This window comes from Falco rusticolus, chromosome 9 (assembly GCF_015220075.1).
Source record: "Falco rusticolus isolate bFalRus1 chromosome 9, bFalRus1.pri, whole genome shotgun sequence".
In the NCBI taxonomy this organism is placed as follows: Eukaryota; Metazoa; Chordata; class Aves; order Falconiformes; family Falconidae; genus Falco; species Falco rusticolus.
Genome location: NC_051195.1, coordinates 1,628,847 through 1,642,663, shown reverse-complemented (window position 1 = coordinate 1,642,663; position 13,817 = coordinate 1,628,847). Strand labels below are relative to the sequence as shown.

At 41.9% G+C, this 13,817-nt stretch overlaps 1 long non-coding RNA gene across 1 annotated transcript; it reads left to right on the top strand.

Annotated features, from left to right (window-relative positions):
* The first annotated feature begins 3,408 nt into the window (after nt 1–3,408).
* On the top strand, nt 3,409–10,519 carry LOC119153834. Its single transcript, XR_005106239.1, has 2 exons — nt 3,409–3,505; nt 3,769–10,519. It is a non-coding gene; the product is annotated as an uncharacterized LOC119153834 (long non-coding RNA).
* The last annotated feature ends 3,298 nt before the right edge of the window (nt 10,520–13,817 follow it).

Genomic DNA, 13,817 nt, shown 5'->3' with positions numbered 1-13,817 from the left:
AGATAGTGATCAATGCAAATAATATAAAATCAACAAGAAAACTCTCCCATCCTCCTGTCTCACTCCACGAATCGATGTGGTTTGAAGACCCGAAGTTTTATTGCTATTAACATTATTTTTGGGTTGAGCTAACCTTGGAACAGTTCGAAATCGCCAGAACTGTGCATCTAGACTAAGAAAGCTCTTTTTGTGTCCTGACAATTCTGGAGGTCTGGAAATGGGAGACGATAAATGAGTACATTTGTAAGGTTTGTTAGGACTATTTTTGTTCATTTTATTTTTAACACACTCACTGCAGCAGCTTGCATTGTCTATATTTTACCTTCAACTTCTGCCATCATCCTGGCATCCATTAGGAAAGAGCAAAACTGATCACTTAGTGAGTGTAAAAAATCTTTACCTCTTGTCTCCTCAGCATTATTGCAAGCCATCAGGAAGTCTGAGTTTCTATGCATTTTGAGGAAGGCAGTGATCATCTTTTGCTTTCCTGCACCTTCCTCCTCCTCTCCGCTGAAGGAGCCTGTACTGACCCCGGCACGCTGGGTCCTGGGGGGCTGCTACATGGGCAATGCAGAAATTATGGTTTTGTCTGAAAAACTGCGTGGTTGTGTCAAAGCCACGTGGAGCTGCTGTAAGGTGTCAGAAAATAAGTTTCAGGAAAAAGCTTCCATGAGGAGCGGCAGCCTTTGTTGGAGGCTTGGTCAGCATGAAAAAAGCTGAGAAGTTTCTTTTGAGAAAGAAAGGTCTTTGAGAAGTGCGTTGCTGGAGTTGGTACCTTTATATTCTGCTCCTCGGGTGAAGTGATTCATTATTCATCCCTGAAGCTGTCCTGTGGTCAGCACTCCAAATGTCAACTGCTCTCCTGCCTGTTTCCGGGAGAAATGCATGCATTTCTTCATTTGGACTCCAAATAAAGCCATCAAATTCACTTGATTCAGTGGTAAAGTAGAAATTTCAGATTTTGGTAGTGTATTGCTCTGCAGGCAAGAAATTATTTTGCAATGTATTTTTATATAACAAAGTAATTGAATACTTAATATTTACAATATTTTTTGCATTTGCTTTCTACAAGTATTTAAATATTTGAACATAAAATATGTTCTTTCACAATGTTAATAAAATCTAAGGACCTAATACTCACATTCATTACAAAAGGCACTAAATCATCTTTGGTGAGTTTATTTTTGCTTCCAATCTAAATACAGATTTATGAGCATTCCTGTTACGTGATTTATTTACCTTTTTTCCTTTTTTTTCCCCCAAGAAGACTATCTCCCTCTTCCTAAACATACAGTATATATAAAAAGGGATTAAAGTAGTGAGGAATTATTAAAAAAAAATAAAATAAAATCGGGTCACTGTTTCTTCCACTGGGCACCTCAGGTAAAAAAGTTTAAGCTGATCTTTTGATGGGATTTTTGTCTAGAAGGATATGGTGGATTGTGGAATAAGAAGAAATACTTGGCAGAGTCAAGTAGAGTATGAATACATATGTGACTTTCTGCACTGTAGATAGATAAACAAAAATGATGCCTATCTTCCAGAAGGCATACAAAAATGGCAAAGCATGCCTTTTATTTGCCATGCCTCCATATAGTGTGTTGCTGCTTTTACTGCTTGGTTATTGACTTCATATCACCTTTCAAGCAGTCTTGTATTTGCAGCAGTAAAACACTTTCCATTAGCAAACATTTGTATTTAACAAATCGTATTTTATGGAAGGAGAAGCCTGTATTTACCGTTTGTTTTCCTGAACCTGTGGGATCTTTCATCATTCCATAGAGAACTATCTCAAAGCTTTTAGTTTTCAAGTAAGATCAGCCATTCTCATTTTTCTGAAGCTCTGGAAAGATGTACACGGGAAAATCTCTGACACAGGAGACTCTTAGGAAATATTGTAAAGGAGAGAAATACATTTATAGGAATGGAAGGAGGAAAAGAACATTGTTAAAATCCTGCTACTAATGCACTGTATGGCATGTACCATGAGTTTTTAATAGCTGTCGTGACTCAGCAAGAAAACATGCCCCTAGTTTTAATAAATCTAAGGCTGCTGAGTGAGGACAGCTCTTTGAAACAAGTACATATTTACCAACCCATTAATGCTTCATACACTTTACTATATACATAGCAGTATTCTGACTTGCAGATTGTAGCTCTTAATCTGAAATAATTAAGGTTGATTTCCCCCTCAGTATTTCAGTTCACAATGTCTTTGATTTACACCCAAAGTCATGTACACTTCCATTTCAATGGCACTTCATTTGCTTGAATGCTTCTGATGTCATGAGATGAGTCCACCTATTTAATTATATAAATTTTTCAGTAAGCTATATGCTTTCTTTTTTCGGAAGGGGGAGGTAAAATGGGTGTATGAATATGAAATGACTTCTCTATTTTAACTTCAAAGGGTAGCTGGACTGCTTCAAAGGATTTCTTTGCCAAAGAGAAATCATGGGTTTTGAAAATACTTTAAAAAAATAACCCACAGCTGGATTGTACATGTCTATGCTGAAAAAAATTTGCTCTCAGATGACTTGAGCAATTCTGGGCAGTGGTGATTTCTGTATACCTATAAGACGCACTCATTATGTAAGCTTTGATTGGCAATGGTTGGTGCCTCCAGGCTCTTAATCTATATAACTACATTTAAATTAAAAATAAGGCAAAACATTTTGCTACAACATGTCCCTTACGTGCTCTATTTAGTATTCTCCTGTTGTCACAGAGATTGCTAAGGGAAAACTTAATTTATCTATTTACCCTTGTGGAATGTCTGTTTAAACATCCTTCAGTGGAATTCTTTTAAGAGTCTTGATTTCTCTAGTAATTCCATCCCTAGTACTTCTACTTAATATTATTTAATTATTGCGGTATAGCCACGGGTGAAATACAGTGTCATCTGCTGGTGTTCATTACCTAAGAGAATCAGATGACACTGTTGTTAATAAGCAATGTCTGCGTTTCTGAAAAAAGGACCTCATGTAACACATGCTTAAATGTATGGTTAACATTCCTCTTGATTTAATAAGGTTTGAATCGAGTGAGAAGGGAATCATAAAAAAGAATAATACTTTTCATCCTGATGCTATCTCTAGTAGGTCACTGTGCTGACATGAATAGATATTCCTTGGAGTAATGCGTTTCTCTGTTGTGTCTGTGGGTGGCGGAGGCAGATGCCTTGTGGTTCCTGAATAGAAAAACAAGGTATAACTGCATGTTATTTACGGAAAATAGATGAAGTTTTCATTTGGAAAAAGTTTTCTTTTTTCCCCAGGAAGCTCGTTACCATGTTTTATTTTCCAGTATTAAACTGAATAGTTTTCTACACTAGAAATATCAAAAAAATCCGCATATCAAAAAAGACTTTTAATTTATTTTTATTTTTTGTTTCCAAATATGGGTCATCCTGAATTATTTCAGTAGAGATGATGCTACCTAAGAGTGGAAACTTGATCTCCTGGCTTCTAAAGTAGGATGCTTTTCTTCAAATTAGCTGAATATGGTAAGTCTATGAAATCTGGGAGATGTACACTGGTTCAGTGTATATACATATATATATATACATGTATCTATCTATAAGTGAAACTTCATATGCAGACATCTTTATATACGTACAAACACTCCACACTTGTCCCCTTGCATCTCCAAGGGGACCATAGTGCTACTGAATGCTGAAGTATACTTCAGCAGATAAATTTCCAGACTAGAGAAATGCAAATGTTTTCGTTTTTAGGTGTCAGTCTTTTTTTTTTTTTTTTCTCCCAGCTGATCGTATTCTTTTGAAGCTATGGGGTCTGTGAACAGCAGTACACTTGAAGCTATAAAAGCAAGCCAACATTTCTTCATAACGGGAAGCGTTCCATGAGTCAGAACAGAAGTAAAATTCCTTCAAGCTACATTTATGGCAGACATTCACTGGGAAACATGAAAGGAGCGTTGATCAGAAATGTGGACCTTTGGAACGGCAAGGGGTTTTGTCTTCTGAGGCTTGTCCTTCCAGTGAATCTGTGTATCGTCCACAGTAAGAAATCAAAATAGCAAAGGTTAATTTAGGAAGAAGGTGGGTGGCTGTCGGATAACTTGCTTAAGTTGTTATTGTTCTTGGTGGTTTTCTTCCATGTTGCAATTGGGAGGGAAAAAAAAATATCACAAAACAGCCTCTTCCTTTCTTCCTTTTCCTCACATTTACCTTTCCAGGGAAGCACCTGAGCACTTAGTTTTGGGTTGGATAATGTCCACTTTTGACTCTGTGTGGGAAAATGGAAACATGAACTTGGTTGGGGTTTCTGTATTCCTGAAATCCGGTACATCCCAAAAGAATATTCCTGAAATACTGAGTGTCTGGGAGAACGAATGCAGGATTGTCTAAGATGGAGGGTTCACTTTCATGAGGAAAAACATTTTCATCTGCCTCCCTTGTTCTCTGCACGCCTGTTGTTTCAGGTGCTGAAGAGCTATTTAACGGAGAGGAGATTTGTTTCTTCCATTTCCCTTTGCTGATCTCTCCTCTTATATCAAAATGACTTGATGACACATGAGAAAATGAAGTGCACTTGCTGAGCCTTTATGGAAGGGAAAACCTGTATACCGTTAAAAGCTGTCTATAGTGATAAATAGGCAGTTGGCAAGTGGCTGCTCTGGTTTTCCAGTGTGTTTTTCTCGGAGAACCTGCAGCAGATTGGCTATAATTGCTCATTGCTCTCCATTAATAGATCTCCCTCCTGGCAATTCTTTAATAGTTTACATCTCTTGGGGCTGGAAAATTACTATTTTAATTAAAACAATTTGTTTCAAATGGGGCTCCCAAATCCCCATATGATGTTTTAGAAGCCTTGGGCAAAGAGCTGAAAATGGAGAGTAGCAATTGTTTTTAGGGTTTGGCGTGAGGCTGGAAGTAGGAACTGGGATTTTCACACAATTTCCAAGGCTACGGCTTGTGGTGGGGCAGAATAACCCTCAAAGTACTGAAACTGAGTAGGACGGAGATTTTTGTCTTCTAAATATTATATTAATTCACAGGGGTGGAGAAAACTTCCCCAAGTTTCAGTTTAGACTCATTATTTTCTTTGCTTTTGTGTAGATTGAGAGAAAAAAAATGTTTTTCTGGTGAAGGAAAGGTGAAAGCCAAAGAAAAGGGACCTTGGACACCTAAATGCTACGAGCCCACACTTTGGAAGTGAGATTGAGTAGCCAACAGCCATGCGAGGGGGGTGTACACGCGAGGCAGGGCTATTTATTGCTTTGCAGATGAAGCCTGGACCCACAGAGCCTGGCTCTCCCTCTGCACCCAGGGAGGCAGGAGACTCCCAGGGGCTGCGCTGTTTCTCAGCTCTCGGGGGTTTAGTGTCCAGCTGCTCGATGTGCCCAGGGCTCCTGCTGTGAGGTGGAGCAAATATTTTGCCCACATGAAGGTGCAGGTCTTACACAGAAAGTTTTCATTTCTGAGGCTGAGCCCTGAAGGTCCCAGCGTGGTGAATTTGCTGCATCCTAGCAGCTTTGAGAACTACACAAAGCTTCATTCCAAGCAGTATTTTATTCTTTTTATAAGTGTGTGAGTATATATATATGTATAAAATATGTATTTATTTTATATTATTTTTTTAGTATTATATATAACGTAGGTATGTGTATAATATATAAAAAATACACGTTCATGTGCTGTTCTGAAACATCCTAGTGGTGAGAGCACCTGCTGTGGAAACAGAAGATGCAGGTTCACTGTTGTCCTCGGACGGTGGGTACCAGCCTCCCACCTCGAGGGGAACGCTCCAGCCAGCTTCCCCATCCCCAAGGCCCATGCAACCAAGCTATGGAGCCAGGCTCCCTTCTTCTGTCTCTTCAGCCTCATAAAAATTAGGTTTCTTCTTCAGGATTGTTTCATGTTTATTTTATGGTCCTTCTTCCCCAGCCACCATTCTCACCGTTAGCCTGTTATACTACACAGCAGAAAAGGCACCTCCCCTCGGCAAAGGAGAGCCTGGCTGCTGGCATGCAGGCTTGTGATTTAAGCATCTCCTTGCAGAGTGGTTTCAGACTCTCCAACAGTATCAAACAGGCATTTAATTCATGCCTGCCAATAATGCCTGTTTCCCTGAACGCTGTTGCTTGCTCCCACTGCCATGGTGTGAATCCTGTTTCCTGAGGTTTGGTGAAAAGCGTAACTCCTCTCCTGGCTGAGATGCTAAGGTCTGTAACCCTGCCCCACATGGTGTGTTACAAGTGCTCAACGGTTGCGTTGGTATTAATGACTATGAATATATACAGCATGAAACGTTCACAGAAAGGCTCTTCAGCAATGCTCCTCTGTAGGGGGATAGAGGAGAGGAAGCTCTGGAGCATCAGCTTGCTGGGGGTGGGAAGACCTCTGGCATCTCTCCAAGCAGGGCTGGCCAGCACCCCATCCCTTCCACTGCAGCGATGCCCTGTTGGGAGCTGAGGGTGTAAAGCTGAGGGTCTGATGCAGCACACAGCTGCTGGGAACATCTGCAATGGGGTTTGGCAATCTGCAGCAGCCCGGAAAGCTAGATTAGACAAAAGCTATCAATTCATAGCAGGTTTGTCTTGAAATGTCTTGTTAAGTGCTGCTCGGCTAAAAACTCTGCATGTGCCTGGGTACAAAGCCTGGCTGAGGCTGGAGGTTCTTTCTGAAGATGTAATTCCCAAAGCTCCTACCTTCCCTGGCTGGAACAGTCTGAAATGATAATGCAAAGAGGTCTCTCTGTACTTTACGGCATGGCAAAAGAATCAAAAAACTCAAAGGCTAGGATTACCAAGGGCTCAAGATAAGAAGAGTGACACCATGCAGAACACATGAGAAAGTCTTAGGCTGGGGGAAAAAAATAATAATCCGTTGTGTAAGTGATGCAGCAGTCACGGCATGCCATCAGAGACTGATCAGAGGAGACAGCGAGCGCAGGCGCTCTGTTGTGCTGCCTTGGCTTAGGGTGGTGCGAGCGCGTGGTGACTTGCCTCTTGCCTAGCAAGCTCTCAGCTTTGCTATATAGGCTTGTGTAGAAAATTAAGCTGCTAAGGCATGACAATATATTTTGCCTTCTGTAGAACTGATAAGAGTTATTACTGTTCCAATGTTGCCATTATTTTATCTCCTGACTGGCCGCTTTATTCAATTTTCTTCGAGTCCATGTGCTTTGTGGTGTGCTCATTTTGCTCTTCCTTCCTTCCACCATTGCTTTATGCACTTCTCTCCAGGGTGGTTACTTCTGACTGCTTTGCTTAAGTGACCATGAACTATGGGTATGCATTAGTTTAAACACATGCTGGATTATTAGGAATGCTTGGCTTTATTCTGGCTTTGTAATGAGCTTTATTTGCATTTTATTTGTGCTGCTTTTGTTCTTGTTTTCCTGCTGCTGTCAAAACTGTGAGGTCTGAATAGTTTCTGGTATGTGCTTAAATCATATTATTTGCTTGTGAAGGTCTGCTTGTATGCCTAGCATCCAAAAAGACTTAATTTCCAAGGATATTGATAATTTAAGATCTAATTAGCTGCTCTGCAAAGGTATTTAAATGTTCAGACCTCTTCTATCCATTATGCAGGGCCATTTTTATCTTTTTGCCACAGATCCTATCCCAGTAGGTAGAGTGTCAGGCCTGCCAGGTTATGATGAAATTCCTGACCATCTGTTATCCACGGGCCGTTGGTCTCTGCCAAGTAGTGCACCAAAGGGAAGAAGACTGGTTTCTTCATGAAAATGTGCTTCTGCTTTCTTGAACAATCCCCAAATCAGCCTCTGCTTTTTTGCTGCTACAACACAGCTACCATAAGGGAAGGATATACCCATCATCAAATAATCGCAACTTTAAGAAAAGCAAGAAAAGAAGTGAATTCCTTATTGGAAGCGCAGATTCCCTTACAGGCTAGAGGAGTGATATTTTTTGCCTTACCCTTTGCAGCCGTGGCTGCCTTTCCCTGCCCAGGTTCGGCTCCCAGCCCTTGTGCAGCTGAGCTGGTGGAGCAGGCACGTTGGGAGCAGCCTGCACGCTGCTGGGGCTCAGCACGTCTGAGGGCTGCAGCAGGCTCCAGGTGGGGAGCCGGTGCCTCTGCACCTCTCTGCAAGCGCAGCCCCTGGTTTGTTCCTAGAGCTGGTGTTTTAATCAGCCTGGATGTGAACATGCCGTTTCTCCAGGATGTTTCGGGTATTTATGTTTGCAGCGTCGCAAGTTCAGCATTTGGTGCTGGAGCCTGGGCAGCAGCTCTTTGCACTCCCAGTCTTGGCGTGGATGTCAGCCTGCAGGCTGGCTGGCTGTAGGCTCAGGTCTTGCTGAGTTTTCCTGTCCTTTCCACTTGCGTCCTTGTGATGCTGAAGTTGCAGAAGTAGAAAAATACCGAGGGATTACTAAATAATCCTACAGTATCTCAACGGCCCAGAGAGATTGCTAAGGTTTAAAGTTTACAAAGTAATCTAATTGCACTGAAAGCTGTTTTCCTGGAGCAGGTCCAGCACCATCTTCGCCTGCGGGTTCATGATCAGCTCAGGGCAGAGCATCGCACAGCCCTGCGGGAGCCGGTGCTGCCGGTGGAGGCTGGGACGTGCCAGGGCTGCTGCGTTGTGGGCTTTGGCCTTGGCGGCTTCTTTCCATCCACCAGACTGGGCTGTGCTGGGGTCGTCTCTGTCTGACCAGAGCATGAACCCCGTATCCGGCACTGAGAAGTCCTCGCTCCATCTGGTTCCCTATAGCCTGCTAGGGCATCAGCTTCACAAGTCGTGAGACTTAACCATTCCCCCTACTTTTTTTTTCTTCTTTTCTTCCACAAAACCCAGTATATACACTTTGGTTCAAAGAAAAACACAGACTATGATTCATAGCACCTAATTACAGATGACAGGCCATGTTGTTGTTGTTGTTACCTGTGCTATTAGATGTTTTTGCTGATACATGATGCTGCCACTTTCCTGCAGCCTTGAACAAGTTTGCCTTTCATTACACCTGCAGATGTTAGTTTATTATTGGTATTTGTCATATGCTTCCAGCATATTTAGCAGGAAAAAACCCAATGCAAAGCATTTGCATTTTTTCCTTGTTAGCTTCTTTCTTACAAGCAAATATATACAATCAACTTACAGTTGTTTTAAACAAAACTTAGTTTCACAGCATACTGTGTATTATGATTTTCTTCAGATAGTCATAGACAGGTTCTGGAGGCAGCCTGGAAAAAAGGCCTAGAAAGAGATAGCCTGGAGAATGAATTTGTTCTGTTGGATATTTAATGACTTTTGCCATGATTTATGCTATCTTTAAGACAAGGAATTCTTTTGACAATTTAAATCCCTACACTGAAGTAAGGTAGGTTTTTTTTTGTGTGTGTGTGTGTGCTGCCAGTAATATAGCGCACTTATTACAGTATGCACAGATTACCAAGATTTTAAAAGTCTGGCTAACTAAATTGTATTGTGTAATGTTTTTTGCATGGATTTTTGTGAAAATAGTGAAAACAGTATCCAGGGAAAAGCTGTGCCTTCAGTTTTAGTTTTTATGTTTATGAGTGTTTTTATGGTGTCTGATGAACTGAAAGGAAGAATATTTTTTAAACACAAATATCTTTCTACACACACATGCTCACACATTGCCTAGTATCATATAAGGCTCTTGCACTTTTCTACTTGTGAAGATGTTCTTTTAACAGTTATACCATACTACTCAATACAACTTCTGTATGTGTGAAAACATATTTATGAATTACAAATAATTATTAAATTGACCAAAAATTCTGGATTATTTACTTATCAAGTTGAAGTGAGCACTAATGAGTGCACTGAGCTGAAGAGAAATCATGGAACTAAATACCTGTTTTTCTTTTAAGCTGTTTTAGTTGGTCTAGAATTCTTGAGTGAGCTGATAAATATTGAGATAAAATATGATGTCCAAGTTAGAGTAGTTGCTGCAGGAAATCAAGCCAATTCAGGATATGATAAGAGACTTAGAAAACTTAATCTGCAAGGTACAGTAATACAAGAATATACCTCCTACAACCTCTTCTATTATTTTCTAAAAGTCGATGTGCCTTTGGTCAGTATCCTTTGGAATGACACTGAGCTTTAGGAAGCACACAGATTCTCAGGTTATGCCTCTGATTTAGTGATTTGCTCATGTTGGAGACAATATTTTAGTTTTGGAGCTGAACGTGTCTGTGTAAGATCACACAGCAACCTGCAGGGTGGTGGATGTTTTCAGATAGCAAAAGTGATCAGTGTTAAAGAACTAATAAATCTTATGCTCAAACTCAGCTTTTAAAGTAAATAAAACCATTTATAAGAAAAATTAAGGAATTAATATTATTTTTTTTCCTTCTGAGTATAATGCAGTGCCAGAAGTGAATATTTTTTGAATGTTCGGAGCCTACAGTCTCAGACTAGGTATACAAATGCCAGCTGGAAAGAACTATTATTCCGTAGTTATAAAAAGCTGAAAATACTGTTCATCCGATTGTCATGTTAACCTTAAACTCAAATGTAGCTCCCTCAGTAGACCTATAATAAAATGAATAATTATTTCATGTCCTGCATAGCATTATATATAGCAGGCAAGTACTAAGCCATCAGTTGCTGTCACTGCTGTGAAAATATATATGAGAAAAACAAATCAAGCTTTCCATGCAGCAAGAAATGTTTTGTGTTTTTCAGTGTTGGTTATTGTAAAAAAACCCCATACTTTGAAGCTGAAAATTTAATTTCCATTCAAGAAAGCTGCTTTCTTTACAAGCAAGCAATCCTGTAAAATTAATGGGATTAATTAAGATATACATGTTTTTGGAAAGTATCCATAAGCATAACACAGATTTACTCTTTCATACCATACTGAATAAATTTTCATGAATTTCCTGCAAGATTTTTAAGGCATTTTAGGACCTTGTTTATAAAAGGAAATTAGGGATTTCTAACTCAATTAGTTTTAAGAAAATACTCGAATGAACATAATCAAGCATTTTGTAAAGCATTTCTGTTTTAATAGATAATTATATTTCTAAATAAATATATTAAAAAGAAGAATTTAAATCTCTTGCATTTCTAATTCAAAACAGTTATTTTTTATTCTGCAGTTTTCAGTAATCTTTTACTATTTACAGTTAAACTATGTGACTAGCTTCCAACTAAGAACAGTCACTTCAGCTGCCTGTCTGTCTGATTTCAGCAAGAAAAAGCCATTCCCTTTTAATGGTACCTTCATGCTGCTTTTCACTTGTCTGCCTGCCTGCAAAACGTACTCGCTCTGCGTTGATGGCACCCTGTGCAATTGTTCCTGGGAAGCTGATGCTCACACACGTGCCAGGGACTGGCTGGTGACTGTAAACAGAGTTCCCTTCTGGACCAAGCCACCAAAGACTTTGGGTTTGTTGCAGGTCCAGCTGTACAGGTACAGTTTAAGCTCTAGTGTGTTGGCTGGCAAAACCTGAAAAACAGGGCTGTTGATTTTCTGGAACTAATCAGAAATCTTGGTCAATTTTAAAAATGTTTTGATTTAGGTCTGTTGGGGTGGTTTTCTTTTTCCTTCTTGGTTTTCCCAGTGGCTATACTCAAAGTTCAAGAGGGAAGGATGCCCTTTTAGATGATTGCTGATAGGAAATTTGCAAATGGTTAAGGCATTCTGAAATAGTTAAAACACTGGGAAAAGTGTTCATCAAAGGCTAGTAAATAAGCAATAGTGTTTGGGAATTGCTGGAGTCTGGGAGAGTATTCTAGAGAAATATAAGTATGTGCTTTTCCTGCTCTTACACTTTTCTGTAGGCATCCATTGCTGGCCTCGGCCCCAGACAAGACAAGCCCACATTTTCATTTGGGAAACAGAGGTTCAGGGTACAGGGATTTGAAATGATTCCTCCGCTCTCAGAGGAACATCCCAACCATTGTATATGCAGTCGTCTGCAGCAGACAGCTTTCCTGTCCATTATGCTTCACTTGATACGAAGCACTTGAGTGCCAAGAGTAATTCAATCATCTGGTATTTGGGACACATCTCTTGCATTGGTGGGAGGACACCTGTTTTGCTCTTCTAATGGACGGTGAAATAACTCATGGAAATGAGCAGCAAGAGAACAAGAACAACCTTCTCAGAAATATGTTGTAAGGTGATGATAAAAGCCCTTCTTTTAGAGGGGCAAAGGAATCAAGGGGTTCAATCCAGGTCACCTACATGTTGGCTGAAAAAAACCTATAGACAGTCTGCTGGGTGAAGGAGAAGCAGCGTTATCTCGCCCTGTGTTTCACCTTAATGAGAAACAACAACAAAAAGCATTTTGGGTAATTTCAAATTATTTACTTTTCCAGTTTGGCTACTGAACTGAAAAATCAATTATTCCTACAACTCTGCTGGAGATTTTGGGTTGGGTTCTTCTCTTGTCTGCCAAGGCTGCAGTGAAAAGCATTTGTAAGGCTGAAATAGTAAATCAGCTGCCATTGTCTTTTACATGCTGCACTCCTAGCCTTTGGACTTAATTGCACTATTTTGTTGGCCCTTGCTGTGATAAAATATCCATAAAAAATGAGGCTTGAATTCTGGGAACTAGATGCTGGATGAAGGAACCAATGGAAGAGAATGTGGACTTGGACTTGTGTAAAGCATTTGACATTGTCCCACAGGACATCCTCATCTCTAAACTAGAGAGACATGGGTTGATGGATGGACCACTGGGTGGATAATGAACTGCCCAGACGGTTGCACTCAAAGAGTTGTGGTCAACAGCTCAATGTCTGAGTGGACACCAGTGACAAGTGGCATTCCTCAGGGCTCCATACTGGGACCACAATTGTTTAACATTGTCAGGGATATGGACAGTGGGATCGAACACACCCTCAGCAAGTTTGCCGATGACACCAAGCTGTGTGGTGGGTCAACACGCTGGACGGAAGGGATGCCATCCAGAGGGACCTGGACAGGTGTGAGAGGTGGGCTCATGTGAACCTCATGAAGTTCCACACGGCCAAGTGCAAGGTCCTGCATGTGGGTCGGGGTAATCCCAGGTGCAGTTACAGGCTGGGCAGAGAATGGGTTGAGAGCAGCCCCGAGGGGAAGGACTTGGGGGTGTTGGTGGATGAGAAGCTCCATGTGACCCGGCAATGTGCGCTCGCAGCCCAGAGAGCCCCCGTGCCCTGGGCTGCATCCCCAGCAGCGTGGCCAGCAGGGTGGGGGAGGGGATTCTGCCCCTCTGCTCCGCTCCCGTGAGACCCCCCTGCAGCGCTGCGACCAGCTCTGGGGCCCCCAGCATGAGAAGGACACGGACCTGTTGGAGCGAGCCCAGAGGAGGCCACGGAGGTGGTCAGGGGGCTGGAGCCCCTCTGCTATGGAGCCGGGCTGGGAGAGCTGGGGCTGCTCAGCCTGGGGAGGAGAAGGCTCCGGGGAGACCTTAGAGCAGCTCCCAGCACCTACAGGGGCCGGCAAGAAGCTGGAGAGGGGCTTTGCACGTGGGCACGTGGTGACAGGCCAAGGGGGAATGGCCTTAAGCTGAGAGAGGGGAGATGCAGATGAGCTGTGAGGCAGAAATTGTTCCCCGTGAGGGCGGCGAGGCGCTGGCCCAGGCTGCCCAGAGCAGCTGTGGGTGCCCCATCCCTGGCAGTGCTCAAGGCCAGGCTGGATGGGGCTGGGAGCAGCCTGGGCTGGGGGGAGGGGGCCCTGCCCAGGGCACGGGGTGGGACTGGGTGGGCTTCAAGGTCCCTTCCAACATAAACCATTCTGTGAGTCTAACGATTTTGCAGACTCCAGTTTGTTTTGAAATTTTTTTTTCAGGCATCAGCTGACAGCATGTAAGGTCAGTTAAGCTAAAACATGTTTTTTTTTTTCATGAGATGATTCATAGCTAC